The following is an 8,612-nucleotide window of genomic DNA, read 5'->3' as shown; positions in this document are numbered from 1 at the left end:
TTATGAGTTTGAGGCTTGGATTCAAGTGCTTTTCCTCTATAACAAGCTCAATGATGGTGTTCTTCACGTTTTGGGAGCCTTCTATGTGTTCTTGGGTGGTTTTTCTACAAAGAGAAAGTATAGAGAGAGAAAGGATGCGGCCAAAATTGAATGGAAGGGGGTCCTCCACTTTATATAGGGTTGAGTGTGAGGCTGGAGGGGCTTGCGACTAGCTTGGCCGCACACACTAGTGTGCGGCCGCACACACCTCTCTTGGTGTGTGTGGCTAGATTTTGTGACGCAACACCCATCCTAGTCCTTCCTAAGGTCCATATCTATGATATATTATGCCTAAAACACTAGTGCGGACTCAATATACTACTAAAAGATGCTAAATTCAAGTGAAATATAGATATATGGATCGATTGCTTAGTGTAAAAGTGTCAAGTTGTCACAGTTTACGGTTTTGGGAGATCCCCAAACCGTAAACACATAAAAATGTAAGTATTTGGTGCTTTTTGTGTGATAAACTCATCAAGGATGAAGCTAGACAAGTCCCTAAGGCATGGTGAAGCATCTAGGCACCTTAAGGCACCACTTTGCACCATAAAAGGCGTTTACGGTTTTGGGAGCCTCCCAAAACCGTGAACACCTTGATCTTGGTGTTCTTGGGACTTTTCTTTGATGTTAATATGTAATACAAGCTTAATAAGACTCAAGGATGGAAGTACTTACTATAAGGAAGCTTGGATTTAGCTAAAAGTCCAAGAACACTTAGTGTGTGTTCTTGGTGTTCTTGGTGTTTTTGGAAATCTAATCAAAAACACAAAAATGAATGGATGAATAGATGCACAGACACTAGATTAAGTGTTGAATCAACTTGGAATGGATAAAACACTTACAACTTTGAAGATCTTGAATTGTTTCTAGTTTGCTACTTGAGAGGTTTTCTTGAGTTTACTCTTTTAGGGTGAAAAGTGAAAAGTAATTAACTAGAGGAGTAAACTCATGCTTATGCATGAGTTCATAATTTTTGGAAGTTTTTCCGACCTAAACATAAAAGTTTGGCCGTGAACTTCTAAGACACGAGGTTTTTGCAGTTTTTAAAATCCAAAACCCGAGACGGCACTTTCTTTCACCCGTTCGTTTAATAATAATATTAAAATAATCAAACGAACTTATTTTTCCCAAAAACAAGCAAAAGTGAACTTGAATTATAATATGAAGTGATTGACTACTAGGGTTTGATCGAATGAAAATTTCGAGTTATCACATACTTCTACTATGGAACTCTAGAATTAAACAATGCTCATCAAAGCTTTACTAAATTGCATAGACATGTATTCTGGAACTCAAGAATTAAACAATGATATTAAAACTTTGCTAAGTTGCATAAACTTCTATTGTGAAACTCAAGAATTAAACAATCCTAATCAAAGCTGTAACAACCTGAAGTTGTTCATCGCCGAAAACCCATTCTACCCGTATAACTCGCCGTATATCGAAACGTTCCGATGTCGTTTTTGGGTTAAGTTAATTAAACTTATATGTTTAATTGATGCTAATGAGTGTCCAAACCCCTTAGGAACTCATGAAATTAGCCCAAAATAGTTATTTCAAAAATTATAGAAACGTCCCCGCCGGGTTACGAAAACTTAATCGGGTGCGACCAAAAGCCCCGTTTAATGCCAGTATCGGGTAGAATTCCACCGTGTCCAAGTTTTGCAACCTATATAAACGTGTTAAACCTTTCATTTGAAGCTTTTTCTCTCTCTCACTACTCTCTCTCTAACCTCTCTCCTAAATTCAAGTTTAAGGGTCCAAAATCTCAAGTTTAGGGCTTCTAATCACCAAGGTACCTTCCCTAACTTGTTGTACAACCTCATTAGCCTTCAAATCCGTACTTAAACTTTGATTTTGGATCTCAAACATGAGTTTACGGCCAAGGAGCATGCTTGGGCCGTAAACTCATAATAAGAGGGTTTTTATGCCTTTAAACCCCTCCTAAACAATTTTGGGACTTAGATATGAATTTTAGAATATTGGTTTTCGGGGTGTGACAGATTGGTATCAGAGCCCTTGTTTATAGTGAACGGAGAATACCAAACCTTACATGGTATGAAACTATAAACATTAAGGGGCCTAAGTGCTCTGAACTAAAATTATCCTTCAAAATATAAGTATTTTCAAAAGTATACAAGTATACCGAGCCGTCGATATCCGTAACTACAAGTAGAACAAAACATAAGTAAATGGGTGTTGTACACTGTGGTTAAACCTGGGCAGTTATGTAGTCGTGTCTAGGATCAATATAGCATGGCCAACTATATTCATTCGAGACACGGCCAACATGTGCTAGGGAGTGACTATGGTACGCAGCATACCTAAAACTTACCCAATACTCCAAACAACGAGTCGTCGTTGCAGTGAATCATGAAATACTATGGGAGTATTTCTCGAGTAAATCCTTTGTAGAAAGTCCTCGTATGCGCGTTGTTCCTTGATCATTCCTCTAGCGATAAAATGTTCTGTCTTGATAACTCTTTCTTGCCTTATCGCTTAATACGGTGCTATATCTGTCTTGATGAGATATTCCCTGTTCCATATCTCTTGATTCAATTTAGAGGACTTATGATCCTCTCTTTCCTGATCTTATTAGACCACGATGCCTCCAAGAAAGAGACCTAGCTCGAAGAACACCAACAAATCTCCGCCACCACCTCCTCCAGAATTTGACCCTGTGATGTTCCAGGCAGCTGTCAATGCCGCGGTGGCAGCTGCTATGTCTCAAAGGAACTCGGATGGTTCCGGTGGTACTCAAACCCAAAACCCAGAGAACAGTCAGGGACACCAAAAAGGGGGTTCCTATAAAGACTTCATGAACACGAAGCCCACATCTTTTGATGGCACTGGAGGTGTTATTTCCCTCACCCGATGGTTCGAGAAAATCGAATCAATCTTTGAGATATGTGCCTGTTCGGAGTCTGACAAAGTAAAGTCCGCCGCCTGCACCTTCCTGGACAAAGCCCTGACTTGGTGGAACGGCCGAGTCAAATCCCTAACTCTACCTGTAGCAAATGCTATGGGTTGGGAAGCTATGAAGGAGCTTCTACTCGCAGAGTATTGCCCTCGAGGCGAAATTCAGAAGCTAGAACACGAACTCTGGAACCTAAAGATGAAGGGTTCCGACATAGCCTCTTATACTTCAAGATTCGATGATCTGGCGTTACTCTGTCCGGGAATGGTTACCCCAGAGAGTAAAAAGATTGAGAGGTTCATCTGGGGATTGACCCAGCCAACCAAAGGGAATGTCTTGGCTGCGAAGCCAAACACCTATGATAGTGCTAAATGTCTTGCGCAAATCCTGATCGATCACGAGGACAACTCTGATGAGGAGGCTACCACTCCCGAACCGGTCACAAGTGGAGGTGGAAGTAAAAAGAAATTTTGGAACAAGCGAAAGGCTCAGAGTACGCAAGGGTCTTCTAAGAAACAACAAACAGTAGCAGTCCATGCTGCTACTGCCCCTGTTGATGTTTCAGCTGTCGGGTCCACGGCCCAAACTCCTACCAGTGGATACACTGGTACCCTTCCTTGGTGTGGTAAGTGTAGCTACCACCACCGCATTCCTGGTCCATGTCGCGAAAGGATCTGTGACAACTGTGGCAAGAAGGGCCATCTTGCTCGAACCTGCAGAAAACCAGCCAAATCAACAAACCAATCATCCGGAACGGGAATCAATCCAGCCTGCTACAGTTGTGGTGAAGTAGGGCACTTCAAAAGAGATTGCCCCAAAGCAACTACAACTGCTGATCCCACTGTCGCCGTAGGTATACTCCTCTTTGACAATTCTTATACCTGCAACTCTTTTCGATTCTAGTACCAGAAAGGAAACTTGTTATCTATCCATCCGAGCAATTTATAAACTTAATCCTTTGTTTATAATCGAAATTGAGTATAATCGAGACGGCTAACCAGTGAGATAGGGAACACTAACTTCGTACCTATAGATTGTATCCTCAGTCCGGAGGAGTATTCTGTTCCATTCGATTTAAATGGGGGAAACTTTTCACGAAATACTTTGATGCTATGTTAGACATGAAATGACCGAGTCTCATTCATGTTGTTATCCTTGGTTTTGTAAGGGTCGTCCGTCTAGATCTTTCCCCCGACCCGACTCTCGTGATCTTCGACATCAAACCTTCGTATCATTTCATGCCTTAAAGCTCAAAAGTTTTCCCGATAGGAATTGCCATGTATCCCTCGTTCCTATGATCATCGGGAAACGAGAAGTCTGCACCTCTTTTCCCTAAATTTCTTTCCCGAAGGATTCCCGAGAATTCCTTTCGAACGTTTAGCTTAATTCCGCATCGGCCTAATCTCTGGATCTACCTCGTGACCGAACCTCAGTGAGAATAACGTGTTCAAAACGATGACCAAGAACTGATATGATCACTACGGATTAGTAGTGGTATCCTTTCGGTCAAATCTCTTTCCCTCGATCATGTAGCCAAGCAAAGTAGTCGTAACCGTGTACTTTTCCAACGTCTAAGGCGATAGGGAATTAGTCAGCACCGAAAATACCCATAGAAACCTGTCGATTCTTGGGTCCCATCGACTAATATCGCAGTCTTACCCATAAATTTCTTCTAAAGCCATCAAACCCTTAGCTACCTGACTCCTTGAAGATGTGCTTTCCTGTTGGAGCGTATGTTCTGTTGATGGATTTATCCCAGAAAAGCATGACATGCTTTGAGAAGTGTGAAATACTTCCCTCGTGATACATTAGACCCTTCTTGATCCTCATAGAATCGATTTCGTAACCTTCCAACTTCGGCTACCCTCAGAACTTAGTAACATCCATCCAATACTACAGGTCTCAAAACCTTAGAAGTATCTACCCAACGAAACTCTAGTGATTCCTTTGAGAAGACTGAAGTCATCAAGGTTCGGAACCTCCATGGGATAACCAATTGAGATTATGATTGAGAGAGTCAATGTACGAAACAAAGACACGTCCCGATAGTGAGAATTCGCTAGAACGCCCAGCAGAGACCTGATCCCACATGAGAACGTGAAGATCCGAGGCAACAAATCCATTCGTGTCTCATTCCAATTCATGATCTATATCTTAATCTTTGAATTTCGGGACGAAGTTCCCTCTAACGGGGGGATAATGTAACAACCCGAAGTTGTTCATCGCCGAAAACCCATTCTACCCGTATAACTCGCCGTATATCGAAACGTTCCGATGTCGTTTTTGGGTTAAGTTAATTAAACTTATATGTTTAATTGATGCTAATGAGTGTCCAAACCCCTTAGGAACTCATGAAATTATCCCAAAATAGTTATTTCAAAAAATATAGAAACGTCCCCGCCGGGTTACGAAAACTTAATCGGGTGCGGCCAAAAGCCCCGTTTAATGTCGGTATCGGGTAGAATTCCACCGTGTCCAAGTTTTGCAACCTATATAAACGTGTTAAACCTTTCATTTGAAGCTTTTTCTCTCTCTCACTACTCTCTCTCTAACCTCTCTCCTAAATTCAAGTTTAAGAGTCCAAAATCTAAAATTTAGGGCTTCTAATCACCAAGGTACCTTCCCTAACTTGTTGTACAACCTCATTAGCCTTCAAATCTGTACTTAAACTTTGATTTTGGATCTCAAACATGAGTTTACGGCCAAGGAGCATGCTTGGGCCGTAAACTCATAATAAGAGGGTTTTTATGCCTTTAAACCCCTCCTAAACAATTTTGGGACTTAGATATGAATTTTAGAATATTGGTTTTCGGGATGTGACAAAAGCTTGTCTTAAATTGCATAGACTATTAATATGGAACTCAAGATTTAAACGATGCTCATCAGAGCTTTACTTAAATTGCATAGTCTTCTATTGTGGAACTAAAGAATTAAACAATGCTTATCAAAGCTTTGGTAAATTGCATAGAGCTCTATTGTAGAACTCAATAAATAAACAATCCTCATCAAAACTTTGCTTAAATCTCATAGACTTCTATTATGGAACTTAATAATTAAACAGTGCTCATCAAAGCTTTGCTAAATTGCATAGACTTCTATTGTGGAACTCAAGAATTAAACAATACTCATGAAAGCTTTGCAAAATTGCATAGACATGTATTGTGGAACTCAAGAATTAAAGAATGTTCATTAAAGCTTTGCTTAAATTGCATAGACTTCTATTATGGAACCCGAGAATTAAACAATGCTCATCAAAGCTTTGCTTAAATTGCATAGACTTCTATTGTGGAACTCAAGAATTAAACAATGCTCCTCAAAGCTTTACTAAATTGCATAGATTTCTATTTTAGAACTCAAGAATTAAACAATGCTCTTCAAAGCCTTGCTAAATTGGATTCACTACTTGTAATGTCGAACTCAAGAATCAATCAATGATCATCAAAGCTTTGCTTAAATTGCATATACTTCTATTGTGGAACTCAAGAATTAAACGACAATCATCAAAGCTTTCTTATATTGCATAGACTTCTATTATGGAACTCGAGAATTAAACAATGTTCATCAAAGCTTTGCTAAATTGCATACACTTCTATTGTGAAACTCAAGAATTAAACAATCCTAATCAAAGTTTTGCTTAAATTGCATAGACTTCTATTATGGAACTCGAGAATTAAACAATGCTCATCAGAGCTTTGCTTAAATTGCATAGACTTCTATTATGGAACTCACGAATTACACAATGCTTATCAAAGCCTTGCTAAATTGGATTGACTACTTCTATTGTCGAACTCAAGAATTAAACAATGCTCATCAAAGCTTTGCTTAAATTGCATAGACTTCTATTGTGGAACTCAAGAATTAAATGATACTCATCAAAGCTTTGTTAAATTGCATAGATTTCTACTATGGAACTCTAGAATTAAACAATGTTCTTCAAAGCTTTGCTTAAATTGCATTGACTTCTATTGTGGAACTCAAGAATTAAACAATGCTCATCAAAGCTTTGGTAAATTGCATAGACTTCTATTGTAGAACTCAAGAATTAAACAATCTTGATGATAATGCAAAACCATTAGCTTTTTTGCTTTCTCTCTCTACTTTCTCTCTCTTCTCCTGATTCTCTCTGACGGTGGTGCGATCTAGCTTCGATTCATCGGTGCTGCTTTTCTGACGAATTTCTTTTCATTGGTGAAGCAATTTCTTTCCTAAATCTTTTGATTTAATGGGAGCGTCATCCAAATCGGATCGATTGAAGGATGTGAAGGTTAAACCTCCGGATAAAAGTGCTGCTGTTCGATATGCAAAAACTGAAATGGAGGTGAATGATCTTATTCCTCCTGGGGTTATTGAGCAATCATCAGCAACGATCTATAAAGCTCGTCGCAAACCAAGTGCGACTGGAGCTGTTGCATCTGGGATAAGCAAAGCTGAATGGAAAATGGAGGGGAAAGCTTTCAGAATCAAGAATAAAGTTCGTAAATTGGTGGATGAATTAGCTCCGATGGATACTGAGGAATACTACAATGAAGATGGTTCAGAGGAGGAAACGGAAGAAGAATTGGAATCTATCTCAGTTTGGGAATCGGATTCTAACATTTCTATACCTGGATCTGATGGAAAGGAGAAGGAATTGAAGAAAGGATCGTCTGGTGATTCCAAAAAGGTAAGATCTCATGTTGTTACTATCCCAACTGGTAATACTGCTAATTTGATGAAAAATTGGGATGGGTTGATGATGAGTAATGAAGTTTTGAGTCCAAAATCTGAATTGAAGAATGTTATTAGTGAATGGTTAGGGTGAATCCTACCATTTCGGCGATGGATGTTAAAAATCAGAATAATTCAAAAATGGAAGATAATGAAGTTATGAAGATTAGAACTGATGGGGAGAAAAGTGCTAGTAATAATGAAGAATTCATTCCAGGAATTGGGTTTCAATTCCTGAGTGAATTGAAGGAAGAAGGACAGGTGGGGAAGGGAGATGATAAGGGGATGATTCAGAATATGGATATGGATGATTTAAAATTGGGTAAGACAGAGAATAAGGTGGAAGATGATAAAGAAGAAGAGAGTTCAGAAGAAGAAGAGGGGGAAATTGATTCAAGTGAGGAAGAGACAAGTGAAGATGAAGAAATAATGATGGAGGAGGAGGATATTGATAAGACTAGTAGTGATAATAACGGGATGTTGTTATCAGGAACAGTTATTAATAGTATTAATACATTACCTTCTATTTTGGGAGTTGCTAAAAATGGAAAAGTGGGTGAGAATGTGATGCAGGGGAAGTTAGAGAACTCTTATGCAGGTGTGTTAAAAGGAAATAGGCATAAGGGTAAAATAGATGTTAGATATATACCAGGAGATACTGGTAATGATGAAGGGCCGGTTATCATTCCAATTGAAAATCTAAAAAGTGCTAGTATTCCTTATACTAATACTTTGTATGGGTATATGATAAACAAGAAGTTGGCTTTTCCAGTGATACAGAAAGAGGTTAGAAGACTTTGGAAGAATTTGGGATTGGAGGAGGTATTCATGAACAGCAAAGGATTTTTCTTTTTTAAATTTACTGATGAGAAAGGGATGTTAGAGGTGTTGGAGGGAAGTCCATGGTTGATGTTCAATAACATGCCCCTATTCCTACAACGATGGAGAC

Source organism: Lactuca sativa, chromosome 3 (assembly GCF_002870075.4).
Source record: "Lactuca sativa cultivar Salinas chromosome 3, Lsat_Salinas_v11, whole genome shotgun sequence".
NCBI lineage: Eukaryota > Viridiplantae > Streptophyta > Magnoliopsida > Asterales > Asteraceae > Lactuca > Lactuca sativa.
The sequence above is the reverse complement of the archived record's forward strand: the minus strand, read 5'-3'. Positions refer to the sequence as shown.